At 51.4% G+C, this 15830-nt stretch overlaps 1 protein-coding gene across 1 annotated transcript in view; it reads left to right on the top strand.

The window, feature by feature from the left end:
• DAP (death associated protein) overlaps window positions 1–15830 on the top strand; it is a 194302-nt gene that overhangs the window by 170575 nt on the left and 7897 nt on the right. The gene's annotated exons all lie outside the window — the stretch shown is intronic.

Raw genomic sequence — 15830 nt, 5'->3', positions numbered from 1 at the left:
GGGGGAGGGATGGTTTATAACATTCTAATTTCTTCCATCGGATGGGCTATTGGCTATTAATACAGTACCTTCCCTCTTCTATCAGCTGAAGAGTTTGTTATCGTAAATACTGCTTTAGAGGGACTAAATGTTTAGCACTTTTTTTTTAACTGCTTACTCTTTTTAGAGGACATCGTAATAGCAACAGCATCGTAAACGCGGCAGGTCTGTAAGGCCTATCTGTCTGTATTTCTTTTGCATCGACATTTCATCAAGAGACGTGGCTCTGAAGGATGGCTGTCCCTTCTAATGGCCCGGGCTTTGTGGCTGCAGTGGCCAGAAGCATAAAGACGTGTAAAGAGGATTTTTCGGTACATCGAACACTGAATGTCTTGCCATGCGGCTTCTGTGATTGATATTCAGTTCTTTGGGCGCCTTCCTAGCTGCAGCTCTTAGAAGGTGGTGGAGAATAGTAATTTCAGAAAGAATTGACGCATGAGCGTCAGCCGCTGTGTGGTGGGTGTAAGTAGGGTGTTGCTGTCAGTGGCTAAACATTATCGTTTCCCCCCAGAGGGTGGGTTTTCTTTGGGGGGACCAGTACATCCCGTGGTAGCCGGGCCTGGAGAGTATGGAGGCCAGCAGCCGACACACGTGCGGCAGGGATCATGCTGTGGGAGGGGTGGAGGGAGAGGAGGAAAGGCTTCTTCCTGCCCCCCCCCCCCGCCCATGTCCAGATTCAGGGGAGTTTACCTGGCACAGCCGTGTTCCTGAAAAGTGCATTGTAACTCGCAGCTTCTCTTAACCGAGTTTTGAGGAAATCATTTCAGAGTTTATTCAGCCCCATCGTCTTCCCACTGATGCTCCATCCATGGCGCTCAGTTTCTGCTCCTCCCACATTTCCTACAGTGAGCCACAGCTCTCAGTGGAGGGCGCCAGGAGTGGCGTAGGAATGACGAAAGCAACCTCGGCTGACCCTTGCATCCTCTGCTGGCGACATTAAAAACGGTAGTCATCTCTGCTCAATCCAGACATGCCGTATCATCAAGAAGCAGTTTGTCAGGTCCGATTTGGGATCATCAAATTAACGATACATGTGACAAGCTGACATGTAAAGAAAGTGATAAATACCTCAGCGTGGTCTCCTTATTCGAATTCCATGGTGTGCTTGCGTGGCCGGGGGCACGGATGATGGACGGGGCAGGACCGCTTCCCTTCCCGCAGCAGCCTGCCCTGTTTCTCTCCGGAGCATCAGAAGACTGGCCCCGTTTGCCCAGAAACTTCGGCAACCCGCTCATTCTTAGCGTTTCCCCTTTGCTCCCTCCCAGGTGAGCGCCTGTGAATTGCTTTCGTGGGGCGCTCTTTGCCTAGATGTGGTTCTGCAGCTCTTTCGTAAGCACATTTGCTGGGTCCTCAGGAACTGCCTGTTCAATGGCCCACAAGACAGGCAAACAACGGGGAGTTGCCTGAGTTTCCCAAGGTCAGAATGTGTTGCCGTGGGAACCCACAGCCGAGTCAGGCTTCTGCTCCGTGTCCTGCAGAGCAGGCACAGCCCTTAGGCACAGACAGGCACCTGAGCGTCACCTGGAGATGGTGGGAGCGTTAGCAGTGCAGGAGCTGGAGGTTACCCCGGATGTTACGTAGAGTCATTGCCATGACGTCATGGAGACTCTCGTATTAGATGCAGCAGCAACATCCTTCTGAGTTGCAAACTAGGGACATTAGGCTGTGGTGTCTTTAACCTCTGTGGCATTTGATGGGTTGGGGCCTCCCTCTCTGTCCACTAAAAATAGCAGCTCATCAATCGTCCAGGGAGGTGATCCCCTTCTCTGCGGGGGTGGATGGAAAGTTTACAGCCACATTTGAGGCTGGAATAAAGGAAGCACCTACATGGGAGACCCCTAATCCCCACCAGGAGGTCCTTCAGTCTGTGTGTCTGTGTTTCATTTCCCAAATGCTTTTGAATTTTTCTCCTTTCTATTTTTCCTGATTTCACTTTTCTATACTCATGGTGCAGCTTTTCTTGCCGTAAGAAGTATGAAATTCAGTTATCCAAACGTTAAATTATGATACATTTTTTTCTTTAAAGCTTTAATAACAAGACTTCAGGACAGGCCTAATCACTGCTGTCCCTTTGAAACAGTGATGAGCGGAAACAGTATTTCGAGCTGCCTGCCACAACGCTCAGGTGCTCTGAGTTATGCGTGCTGCTAACACGGTCCTACACAGAATTCCTAAGGAGAGAGAATGCTTAATATTAGTTAGGATCAGTGAAAATAAAGGTGTAGTGTTTGTGCGTTTTCTCCTCGCCTAGGTCATGAGTGCCCTCATTTCTATCTTGGGGCCCCTTGGGTTAAGAACCCTCACCCTTATCTCCTTAGAGCCTCGCGGTATCAAAACACACACGTGTGAACTCGTCTGTCGGTTTTACTCTTGAACCTGCATCACGTCAGACAGCGTTTGAAGCGTCTGGATCCCGGCGTGATTCTCACGGCTCTAAACCCCACGTGCATCTTCAGTGCGCAGAGAACCGCAGCTTAGGGAACGGGATTCGACTGCAGGTCTGCGGCGCCCCCAGCCCTAATCCCCCTTTCCCCGCGGGGCAGACTGGTGAGCGTTCCCCTCCCGTGGTGAGCGTTTCCCCGACCCTCAGCCCTCGGGCCTCTGCCTTGTCCACTCACCAGTCACTAGAGAGCCTGTCGTCTTCGTGCCTTAGTCAGCACCCCAGTGAGGGGTCTGCTCCCCTCTGGAACACGCCGAGGCTGCCGCTGGCTGGAGGGACAGCAGCTTAGGGTGTCCGGCCTCACCTCACCCCGGCAGTAGCGGGGGTGGGGGGGGTGCTAGGAGCCAAGAGTTGGGGGCAGAAACCAGGTTCAGTTCCAGTTTTGTGATCTGGGGCCCATGCGATCGCAGAAACACTTAAATCCTCAGAGCCTGGACTTCTTAGTATAAAACGGGGGTAAGACATAACCCCTCACGGGGTGAACGCAGACCAGCTTTGTACACAGTGAGGCCCGGAGCCTCAGTTTCCCGTCCTGGAGATAGGGCCGTAATATGTTCTTCAGGGGATTTCACGTGATGAAGGCTGGTTAAGGCTTCTGCACAGTGCTTGGCCAGTAGCGGGCACTCAGGGAACACCAGCTGGCTCCGCTCCACCTATGGCCTCGGGACTGAGTTGTTCTAGATGGGCCTGGGAAGGGAAGGGGGATGGGTTTCACATTCAGAGAGAGAGAGGGAGAGAGAGAGGGAGAACGCAGATTAAAATTGTTTCTATGTCTGTCTGAGTCATTGAGAGGGAGAGAGAGAGGGAGAGAGAGAGGGAGAGCGAGAGGGAGAACACAGATTAAAACTTTCTGTGTCTGTCTGAGTCACGTCAGCATGCGGTAGTGTTTTTTCCCTAATTTGCTTCAGAACGGGGAGGTGACTAGACCTAGGGCTGCCCCTGTCCCCATGAGCTCTGTGACCTTAGAACACAGCCTGGTTCTCAGCCTTGATTTCACCTCAGCATCTCCTGGGGTGGGTGAAATGCGGATTGCCAGCCCACCATGAAGTTTTTGGGGTGGCCCCAGAATGCCTGTCCAGCCAGTTCCTGGGTGAACCGAGGCTGCCATGTGGGGACCCCACGTTGAGCCTCCACCCTGAAGAATCCGAGAGAGACATTGATGAATTTCGTTTGGCTCAGACAACCACTCTTCCCTTCTGAAGGCCTCTCCTGGGACGTGTTACAAGTAGCTAAATGTCAGTTTATTTTACATTAGTCACATTTTCAATGCCATTGTGAGACGTGGGAGCCATTTCAAGCCTGCCTCCCCGCATGCCGGTCTTATGAAATACGGTCTGATAAAAGAAGTCCCACGGTCAGAGCAGCCGGGCGAGTGTCCTCCTGTGGTCCCCTCCGGGGAGTTGCTAGTGCACCCTAGCCTGTCACCTGGCCAGCAAGGCCCTGCCTACGACCCCGTGTAACCGGCACTTGCCAGACTCGTTTGCAGCCAACTGCGCGGTGCGGCGGGGGCTTATGGACACGTGGGCGAGAGGTAGACGTGCTGCCTTCCCGAGTATGGAAGTTCTTCAGCCCGTTACCGCTCGCCTCGGTCTTCTCTGGGAGTACCTTCCACATGGGTCCTGTACCCCGGGCAAGTGACACTCGACTGTTGTGGAATCCTGTGAAATGGGACTTTTTTGTCTGCTGTATGCTACCCCACGTAACTGGCCTCGCTTTTTAAAGGAACGCGTGTACATAGGCTGAACGGCAAACCTAAAAGCGCTTAGAAAGTTTAGACTCGGGCAGTAGGACTTTACCGAATTGTCTTCATTCTAGTGAGTGGTAGCGTGATATGCTTTATAAAATCCCAAACTGTAAAATACTTATAAAGGCTGTTACTTTTGTGGCATTACTATGACTCAGGCTTGTCTAATTAGAGTGTTGGCAGTCAAATTCCTCATAGAGACACAATTTAATGCATAAGTAAGAATTACTTGTGTATTATTTTCATCGTAGGGTATTTTGGTTTTCTTCCCAAAAGCTTATTTTCTTAGGGGGTTTTAATATACTTCCTACCATCTTGTTTATGCCGCGTCTCTGTCTGACCTTTCTCTTAATGAACATAAACTTCGAATTAGTGAAATTCAATTAAATGAGGTTTTACACCATTGGAAAAAGTATTTACCTGATAACAGACAGACGCCGCCCTCCAAGTGTCCTTCATGTCTAGTGAGAGGACATTCGATCGTGGTCAGAGCCTCAGCTGCGTGTCGCCAGATCCGTCCTGCAGCCAACCTGAACTGCAGGAGTTTACCTGCATAACCATAAGGTGACGTGCACGCCTTGTCTACGGTCGTGGGGGAAGCGCAGGCTCAGGAGAGTCCGTCATTGCTTCAGAGTAAACTATTTTCCAAACTGCAGGTGATGGCCCATCGGTGGGTCAGAGTTGGGTCAGTATTTTTTTAATGGAATAGGATCAAGCAGAAAATCTTAGCGTGCATCCCAGGCTGTAAGAGTCGGAATTGTGTGTTTTAGGCATGCCCGTGTGTGTCTGTGCACATGGTGGGTCACAATGTTAAATGACCCAAGAGCCGTCTGATAGAAAACATTTTAAGCAGCTGCAGAGTAGAGAAGAATCAGTAATTTAGGATTAAGCTTTCCCCCTTAAATTGTAATTTGGCCTCGCCTGCCCCCGAGTCCTCTCGGTGCTGGCAGCGCCCGTCGTGACCCGCCTGCCGGCTGGCGGTCAGCCGTGTGCCTGTGGGCGGCGTCCATGCGATGCCTTTGCACTGCTGAAGGCTGATTCGGCTCTCAGGGCAGTGTCCAGCTCTGGGGACTGAATCACAGTCGGAGTCCCTTGGAGATAGTGACAGCGCCAGACTGGTGCAATTCGTGGAGGACGGACTGTGAGTGGGGCTGGCGCCGCCGGTGCGTGGTGCCCCCAGCGTCCCACCTCCCCTCGATGGGTTCTGCGTTAAGTATCTTGAGTATTAAACTTTGAATCGTTGAGACGTAACCCAGTGTGCTACTGGTGGGGCGACAGAAACTGCCCTTGGCCCTGCCCCGCTGTGTGTCTGGTGCTCGTCTGATTCGGAACCTCCGCTGGACAGACAGCTGCCCTTGCTCAGCTCGTCTTCCAGAGCTCAGCCGAACCTCGCTGATGTGCCGATGCTGCTGTGCATTCTCCCACAGGGCCCTGTCCGCCCCGTAGCAGCCCTTTGCTGAAGCGTAGGCCTTCCACCAGCTCCTCGTTTCACAGTGGGCCCCCCTGTCTCAGACACCTGCTGACCGGCCGGCTCCTCGCAGACAGACATGGCTTCTCTTTAAGGCCAAAGCCTCTGACTTCTCATGTGAGTTTTGGACTTGGCCTGCGCCCCTTGCAACTTAGTTGTCGGCATTCAGGTGAAGAAAAGAGAAATCACTCGGCCAAGGTCACATGGGTATGAGAAGACGGGCTGGTTTGCATTGTTGCCAAGCAAGGACCAGAATACTCTGCGTGTACCTGGGTTCCCCAGCACGTGGCCCTCTCAACGTCAGAGCCTTACCTCCTTCCTCCACACCCGTCCTCTGACCTACAGTGTAGGGTAGGATTTGCACGCACCTGCCTGTCAACCTCTTAGGTGCAACTTAGTATAACAAGTTCGGATGAGCATCTTATGCCCCTCAGTCCTGTTTCTAAGTTAGTAAAAGTGTATCCTTGATTTAAAAAAAAAAAATCATCATAATTTTGTCTCACAAACTGTTACATGAAATTCTTCCTGGTCATTGATCAGTCAAGTGAGTTAGTCTTAAGTCTTGTCTGTTTCTGATTTTCTTATAAACCAACCAACATTTGGGAAAATTCACAAAACTGTGCCATAGCTACAAAGACCATAAAGTATTTTGACCTTTGGACTTTGAAATGCACCAGCTGCTCTTGGGGGCCCAGGGTTTGGTTTTGGATCGTGGTTCTCCTCTTACTAGCTGTGTGGCCTTAGGCAGCTTACTAAACCTCTCTGTGCCTCACTGTCCCCATCCATAAATTGTAACTGATGGTAGTATGTACCTGGTCAGGCTGTTGGGAAGATTACATGAGTTAATGCAGCTGTAGCACCTAGACTAGTTCCTGGCACAGAGTAAGAGAAAAATATTAGCTTTTATTAGACTATGTCCATTATCACTCTTCATTGCCATCGTTTTACAGTCAAAAACCTAGAGCTAAAAGTAACCATAACATTCTGTAAGTGGAAAGCTCCTCTCGTCATAGAATGACGCTTAGGAGCTGAGCTCAGTCCCCAGGCCGGAGCTTAGAGGTTGCTATGGCTACTTTCCCGCCCCACCTCATGACGCTTCAGAAATGCTTTGTTTCTCGGGACCTCACAAGATTTTAAGGGCAGTGATTGCCCAAGTGAACGTCCCTTTGTTATGGCTCATGGAACTACTGTATCATCATGGACACTTGGTCCAACTCTCCCACCTAACCAAGGATTTCATCATCTCTAGATGACAAGGCGGCTGGAGTGCGAGCCAGGGCCTGGCCTTGCTCAGACAGCCGCGCAGCGAGCACAGGCTGTGGGCGCAGTGGCGCCGAGGTGACTGGCGGAGGTAGAGGAGAAGGAGGAGAATGGAGACATGGGCTCCGCAGACACGGGTCTCAGAAGTCATCATGGTTTCGCTCTCAGCTTTCAAGGGAAAACACTTTCCAAATGGATAAGCTGCTTTCAGCTCCATGTGAAATCTGGAGCACAGTTGAAACTGCCTTCAGTCGGCGTCCCAGAGTGCCGATGCTGCTGGACGTTCTTGCCAAACGCTTCTGTATCCAGATGCCTTTAGGAAGCGGGTTAAATGAAGTTAAACTGGTTTCCCTGAGACTGCTCGAGGCCCTGATACACTACGGGGCGTTTAAGTCTGCAGGGAGAGGGGACGGGAAGCAGTGTTTCCAAAACCCAGCTGACTGAGGTTGCTCAAACCACGTTGCAGGGCAGAGCGTACCTTGGACCACAGTCCTGAGGGTCGTGCGTGTGGCAGGTGTAAGAAGAACCATGTGCCAGAGAATTTGAGGATCCAGTTTTCTGTCCTGGCTGCATTTCCAGCCCCATGTCCAGAGGTGACGTGGCCTCCTCTGTCACTAAGCTGCTTCTATCTGCATAAGAGGAGGCCACTGTGGACATGTGCCACCTGCCCTGTAGACCTCACGGACAAGGTCACTGGAACCTGAGGGAACAGGCTCTGGGATCAGGGGAAGGTCTGCAAGTATTTGTTGCAGCTCTTAGAACACAGCTCTCCCAACCCGGAAAGGCTGAGAAGTACCCTGTTCGCCTCTGTTTTATCTACCCTGCCAGAGGTTTTGCCTAAATGTGTGAATCCAGTTCTGCTCTGCACAGATAAAGGTGCAGAGCTGACCCCAGCTGCTTCGTGTAATCCCAGAGGCACGCCTTCTTGCCCTTGCCAGTCCACATCCATTTCTTTCTGGGAGGCAGAGGCAGTGGCATTCAGAGCCACAGAGGTGGCAGGAAGCGGAAAGTGCCCAAGTGTCCCCAGGGCAAGCCGTCCAGTCCAGAGGGCTTGGAAACCTGCAAAGGTTTTCATATTTTCACGCTAAAACCCAAACGCTGGCAAAAATTGGACTCATCTGAGGTTATTTGTAGTCCTTATTTATCCTGCTTAGTGTAATCTCCATGAATTTTGCTGTCGAAAATATTAACGGGTTTGAACATGCAGTGCTGCCCCAGGCCCCTTCAGGGGTGTTCATTGTACATGATTTATGCCTTTATAAAATTTGAGAAAATCTGAATTCTGAAACCTGACTGACCCCAAGAGCCCCGAGTAGGAGATCAGAGGCTATAACGGAAACCCCGAGGCACGAGGCACACGTGGAGGCGAAGGCCCCCCACTGGCTCCAGAGTTCTCACTCCCGTGAATGCGCATCACTGTCCTGGTGCCCACATGGCGAGAGGCCTCGTGGGTGCTGCAGACACACCCTACACACACCTCTCAGAAATAAGCCAGTGCCTGGCCCTGGGCCAGGCCGGCCGGTGGGTGGGGGAAGGCCCCTCACATGGCAGGGCCCTGCTCCCTCCTCCCCCAGGGCTCCTTGGAGGCCAGCCAGGGAGAAGGCTCCTGGTACCCCGCACCCAGGCTACCGGGTAAAGAAGCAGTTGGCACGCACCCTGGGAAGCCAGCTACCGCCAAAAGCCCGCGGTGTTTTATGAGCCTTAGCATGCCGTTGTACCAGTCCATTATGAATTATTGAATTAACACTGCATATTTACAGCAGTGTCTTAAGAGTTTAATAATTTACTCATCCCTTATGGATCCTAAGATATTTCTCTTAATTGTTAGGGAAAAGAGTCTTCTAGAGCTAACTTCACTGGGCCACTCTCTCGGTGATGCCTCCTGAATTCTAAAACAGAATCCTCACGACTGTTCCTAAGTGTGAAGTACCTGACACACACCAGGTCTGACCAGCCCACCCGGAGGCCGGCACTCACCTCCCCTGCCCACGCCCAGCGCTGCCACAGCTGCGGAAACCAGCCAGCCCTGAGCCTTGGGCCATTAGTATTTGGTGTCCTGCAGTGGGTTACATGGAGTATGAAGCAGTAGAGGGACCTAAGATTTATTAATATCTAAGGGGAGATGAATCCTACATCCGAACAAGTGACCACCTGCTTTCGAGGCAGTCTTTGTGAGATGTGGCCTGCCCTGTACCTCGCTCATGCTCGTAGGGGCTCGTGATAATGGAAGTCGATGGGAACAGACCCCGTTCCCTAATACTTGCAAGTGATCAAACCCAGGAGTTGGGTGGCCACAGGTAAGGAGAAGAACGTTTGCAAGTGAAGACCTGGATCCTTCAGGTATTTGAGAATCCAGCTGAAGAGGCAAACCGTGGGAAACCGTCCGTGTGGAGGGTGGGGAGAGCGACTGCGTGATCTGTGTCTTCTCCAAGCTCTGGAGGAAGTGAAGTGCCTTGGACATTGTGGTCTTTTTTGCAGTTAGGTTTTTCGTTTTGTTTTTCGGGGTTTGTTTGTTTGTTTTTTTTTTGTCATGAGTGAAGTCACATTATATAAGAGATGCCAGTTTCTTTACCAGGTTGGCTGCCTTTCGCCTGGGCCTCAGTCTGGTCATCTGTACTTTTTGAACCGCTTCGGATTTTTAGGGAAATATGGCAGGAGTCCTGCAAAGAACTCTGCCCTTGTGGCAGCTGCCGGGAATTACATAGTGGAGGTTGGATGGATTATCTCCTGCTAAATTTGTTCATTCAGACTCTCGAGAGTGGTCTGAATAAGGCATTTACCTCCTCCCTCCCTCTCTTCTTTGTGCCCCCAGCATCTTCGTTATCATTTAGGATTTAACTCGAGGTCAAGTTCGACTTGAGATGAACTGAATACCTCTTAGCCTGACGTCTCTCTTAATCGGGAGAAAAACTGTTTGCTAGTCTTGAAGGTCAGTCTGGCAGACGCTGGAGGAAGAGCCCGTTTGCTTGGGAGATCCGGGTTCTCTCTCCAGCACATCCGGCCCAGCCAGACTGGTAGGTAACGAAAATCAAACCACGTGTTGCTGCTCACTCCTTGCAGGCCTGTAAGGCTCTCTGTTCACGACGAGCTGTGTGCATGCCTAAGACGGAGCCGCAGACGGCCCCGGCCGACCACCCGGCTTGATTCACTCCCCGCACAGACCGTGCCGGCAACATCATTCCGTGCTGATGGCACTTATCGAGCCTCTCTGTGCACCAGACACTGTGCCAGGTGCTGGGGACACAAATTCCACCATCGTCCTTGACCTTGAAAGGGAGCTAGGCCTGCAAGAGCCTACGCAATGCTGTGATAAGTTCTTGTGGGAACGCAGCTGGGAAAGTCAGTTCAGGCCACAGGGTCGGGGAAAGCAACGGGAAGACGAGCTGCGTGTGAGCTGCCTTTGAGCTGTTTATTAGTGGCTGAGCTTAAGGCCCTTCAGGCAGAGGAAATACTAGCGTTTCTTCCACGCAAGGTGGAACTCAGAGCGGTGAGGATCGTCTAGAATCCTGTGTCTCAGCCTGGAGTGCCTCGGTGACGTGTTTAAACTGGTATGCTTTGAAGAGTGAAAGGAAGCACTGTTAGGAATTACACAGGGACGGAAGCCGAAGCCCAGATGGTCCCCAGGGAGTCAGGCACACGTGGCACCTCGGGATAGCTGGTCAGAGGGGAGGCAGCGGGGACGGGCTGCTTCCACGTCCCCCCGCCCCAGAAAAGGAGAGGAAGACAAACACGGTGCCATCTGCCATCGCAGTGAATTTTGAAGATTGCAGTGCAGAAAATGTGTGTACTCTGTCACCAGTCCTCGTTTTAGGACTTTGTCACAGCCCTGCTACCAAACCATAAAGATGCTTGTTTTTCTTTTTATTCAGATCAGCACATTTTGGGGGCAAATGCTGAGGAAAAGCAACAGATTGCACCTTGAGCTTAAGAAGAATTCTTCAGGGTTCTTTACACGACAGAACTCCTTTTCAGACAGTGTTCCAGGGAGCGCTCCCTCTCCATCTCCGCCTGCCTCTCGGGAACGAGCAGCAGAAATGTGAACGATTTGTATCCAGGTGCTTTGTTCACGTACCTCATTTGGAATACTGCGCTCTTGGTTTCCTCGAGAAAGCCTCATGGCAAAGGGCGACCGTGCAGCCCCTGCCCCGGCAGACTCCATGACCGAACCTTTTTAGGTTCCCAAGTGTCGCCATTCCTTAGGTTCCTTCGCTCTGGTTTCCAAGGTGACAGTTTGATCGTCAGATGCATTAACCTAGGTGATGGAACTGTGCAGACATAGGCGATCTACATCCACTGCTCCAAAGCAGGGTCCACGTGGCACGGATTTTCTGTAAATAGTTCTGGTTTCAAGTGTTCTCTCCCCTTGTTCACACGAGGACTTCTATTTGTCAGGCAGTAAGTTCTCATTCTGGATAACAAAATGCAAAGCAGGAGAATGATCTGACCTGTAGCACATGACCAGAGAAACAAGGGCCCAGGTTCATTAGCAAGGAGGTCACACCTGTCTTGAACCCCAGGCCGCCCCGCGTTGCCCAGCGCCCTCACACGGTCGGGCTCTAGGAAGTCAGGTTCCCATCTGTGGGTCACACCGGGTCCCTACTATTTATTTGATGCACAGGCACAGAGTTGACGTGCAGCAGTCCACATATGCAGACCTGCTGTGCAGGTCTCAGCTGTGTCAGGTCAAGCCTTCCAACTAGGATCGGCTCTTCAGCTGAAATGGTCTCCTCTTCCAATCGAAAACCTCCCTCCCCCGCAGGGCCAGCAGGTGGTAAAGGGGGAAACTCCTCCTCACCCCCAGCGTTACTTGGCATTCTAAACCGTTCACGTCGGTCGTGGTAATTCACCGACGCCGTCAACCGTGGGGGCGCCCGTGCTCCTCTGAAGTGTGGCCACGCTCGCTCACACTTCCTGTCACTCTCCTGGAATAGCTGGGCCCGCTGAGGAGGGCAGATGATCACTCCTGGCTGGGGGAAGGACAGCTCACCAGATCCCTCCCCGCCATGAGTTTGGAGGGTGGGGTAAGGACATAATTGCTGGTGAATCCAGCAATAGAGAAATCCAGGCGTTCTTGTCCATCACTGCACGTACTTGACTTTAACCTGAGCTGTGTTTAGTTCCCCCAGGCCGTGCGGAGCTCCCTAACTGAGAGGGACTCAGCCGAAAGTCTCCTAAGAGCGAGTTAAATCTGGTATCTCTCCTCTTTTATTGCCGGATCCTCCACAAAACCATCCATGGCTGGTCTCATTCGAGGTCAACCGCCTGTACTTCCAGAGAAGGAAGTAGACCCAGACTAGATAAGTTTTTGGTGTCTCTAATCTGATTTAATATCAGTGTGTGCTTCTTTCTAATAGGAATTCTATTAACAGTTGTCAGATGTTTTTCCTACTTATAAGGTCATTTTCCTTTTTTAAAGCTGTAATATGTATCCTCTAGAAAATACATACTGTGTACTTTGAACCATGGACACCTTCCTCCCCAAAATTATACCGTTGTAAAACATGACCCTTGACCCTGAAGACCGCCTACTCGATCTGGTTTGACGAAATAGGTAATAAAGACTCTGATGTTTAGCACCTGTCTGATCAGCATTAACTATTCATTGGCACTTCCCCGTCACTGAAATTCAAAAGGGAGAAGCTAAAAGAAGTGTTCAGAATCAAAGATGGGATAGTTTTAAGTGCAAATATTACTTACTGAAATGAAGTGGCATTTAGACTTTTTAATACATGCGACAGTTACACGGATCGAGCGATGTTTATACAAAGTGTCCTCGGGCCGTGCAGGAGAACGGAGGGTCCCCTGCTGTCAGGAGCGGATTGTGAACAGGCGCTTCCTAGGTGGTCCCCGTGCCTTTGTGACCGAGCCCGGGACCCCGATTCAGGTGCTCGGAGCTGGCGCACCTGCGTCTCCCAGCAGTGCGGCTGCGGAGCTGACCCGCCGGCTGGCTTCTCTGTTGCTTTTTCTCTGCAGTATCTTCCGCATTGCCATGTGCTAAAATACACACACGTACGATTTTTTTTTTTTTTTTTAATTTTAAAGCCGATCCCTTGCCTGTAATGATAACCTGTATTTTTCCTAAAAAATATATTTTCTGGAACATTTAGCAACATCAAGGAGGCTGCCGGTTTTCTTGCCCAACGCAGTTTGCTGGCATTGGGGTGGGCAGGGGTTCAAATTCCCTGGTACTGCAGCACCTTCTCTCCCTTGAATGCCCTCAGATCCTGCCCCTGGTACCTCATGCTGTTAGAACAGGGATGAGGAGGCTTAAGGTGGACACCCTGTCATTCTCCAAAGGAGTGCTAAGGAACCCTAGAATTCTCTAATCTTTTAAAAAAGAATAGAATTCATAAATTATACTTGAGAAGACAAAATAGCAACTTCTGCACTGTCATGATATAGGCAATTAATTCAGTACTTATTACCACGACACGTGATTGGTCAGTGGAGGCAGTATTCTAAGCACGGTGTATACATTGTTTAATTTGGACTCCCAACTGCTCTGTGAAATAGGGATCGTTCCCAGGTTACAGGTGGACATAGGCTCAGAGAGGCTGCTCATCCGGACTGAGACTCGAACCCAGAGCTGTTTGTTTGCAAAGCCCAGTCCTCACACGCTCGTTACATGGCTTTCCTCTGGGCGTCTGAATCTGCTCTGAGCTCCATAGACGTGGAGGCAGAACCAGGTGGGTTTTCCAAACCGCGCAGGTGCTCGCTCAGTTCACCCACGCGCTGTCAGGGAGCGCAGCCTGGCTTTCTCTCATCGGAGGCGGTGACTGCTCTGTGTTGGGGTGAATGTAGGCACTCTCACTGGCCTGAGATGGCCCCTGTGTCTGAAATCCACAAGCTGCACGCTAGGTAATGAGAACACTTACTGTGTGTCTCTTCTTTGCATCCAGGGAGGGAGGGAGAACGCGTAAGAACAGAGGGAAGAAGGGGCAGGGAAAAGCCGTGCGTCACGTGATGCGATCCTCCTGTATGCGGAGTACTGAGCATAGAGTTAGTAGCCACCTGGAGGCGTGTCTGGTGGGGGAGGGAAGGCGCCCAGGACCGGCCAGAACCGTCGGTAGCTTTCACTATACATTTGCGCGTCGGTGGGACGGTGGGACACACCGTTTACGTGTGAGCCACACTCACCCGTCCCACACACTCGGCGTTTGGGTGTCAGCCTTCTCTGCCTAAATAAGCATGCGTGTCAAGTGCTGACATCTGGGTCCACAGCCTCTCATATCCGTGGGCAGAATGTCACGGGACACACCGTTTACGTGTGAGCCACACTCACCCATCCCACACACTCGGTGTTTGTCAGCCTTCTCTGCCTAAATAAGCATGCCTGTCAAGTGCTGACATCTGGGTCAACAGCCTCTCATATCCGTGGGCAGAATGTCCTGTAGAGAGGAGTCTTTGGAAGCCCAGAAGGAGCATCCTCCCACGGGAAGACCTGGCACTCTCATCTCTAGGGCAGACCCGAACAGGCTGAGGTAAGGTTTTGTCCTGAGGTCATGGCACCCTCAGAGGCGCAGGTCTGAATAAGGGAACAGAGAAAGCCATTGCTGACCCTGAACCTCGCTCCCCTCGCTGAAAACAAAGTGGTACCAGACCAGTTTGAACACGAGTTCAGACGTTCTCCCCTAAGAGTACCTTTGCTCATCCTGCCCTTTTAAAAAAATACCATAAACTCCATACACCAAATCTAGAGGGCATCGGATTCCAGATTATTCTCTCAGATTGAGGATGGGAAGCACTCGAGTTGTGTTTTATTTACATTTAGTCAGACTCGCTGGACAATTACTTATTCCTTAGAGAGAAGGGGACACACTTGTCCTGAGGTGCCAATAGCCCTTGCCCACAGGGGACATCATCTCCCAGTTAGCTCGCCCTAAGCTTTGCTGCTCTAAGAGCCACCAGCGAAAAGGACCAGCAGTGCCATCTCCTGGTCAAGTTCTCAGCTCCTGAAATAAACTGAGGAAGACAAACAACCTTGACTGTCAAATCGTGAAGAATGACATTGCAAAGAAATGTCTGGATGCAGTCAAGTGAGATGTTCCCCTCTGGTCACCAGCCACGCTAATTATTATTTTGGTGTCTAGAAAATTAATAACCCAAATAAATTAACACCAAGCCAGAAAGCTATTTCAAGAACTAAAATGGCTAGAAAGGATTCGTCCTCCATCTATTTACGAGGAAATGTATTTAAAATCACTCCAGGTGGGAATATAGTTTTCTGTAAACTCCATGAAAACGCAAAACCGAGGCTTAGAGGAAAGTCTGATTCTAGGCTGCCATGAAGGCTCTCTTCTTTCAGGGAGGGCAGACGAGAAGATGGCTGGCTTTTCCCGGGCATCAGCCGTGCGAGCTGGACCACACCCCGCATCACCCACCCCTGTCATCGTTAGACCTCCCTAACTCTGTGCTATCAAAAGCGAAGCAGAGTCGTGCCCCTTCCGCTCACCGCGCCCTGGCATCCTGTCCCTCTTCCCGTCGCACACGTGTGCATGTGTGCACGCACACACACGTCACCTTTCTGGGGTCTGCATTGACTCCGCTCTGTGAATTAGGCCCCAAGCACGTTCTAGGAGAGCCCCTGCTCCTCCCTTCCCGGCTCCGATCCCGTCTGTGATCCCACACTCCACCCCCGACTGGCTCCCAGGCTGCATGGGTTCCCCAAGGACAGTGGCCGTGCCGCTCCTCTCTCTCTCTGGCTGCAGGGAGGGAGTGGGGGAGGTGGGCATCAGCATAGCCAAGGTGTGTGGGTGACCACAGCGTAGCTCCTGGAGACTCAGGGAAGCCCCCCACCGTCAGCCCATTGGTGGAGGGGGTACACTGTTTCTGTTAGTGCAGTTGGATTTGAGGGGATCGGCGTAACCCTTTTGCTTGTG

Source organism: Pteropus alecto, unplaced genomic scaffold (genome assembly GCF_000325575.1).
Source record: "Pteropus alecto unplaced genomic scaffold, ASM32557v1 scaffold66, whole genome shotgun sequence".
Classification (NCBI taxonomy): Eukaryota; Metazoa; Chordata; class Mammalia; order Chiroptera; family Pteropodidae; genus Pteropus; species Pteropus alecto.
The sequence above is the reverse complement of the archived record's forward strand: the minus strand, read 5'-3'. Positions and strand labels throughout refer to the sequence as shown.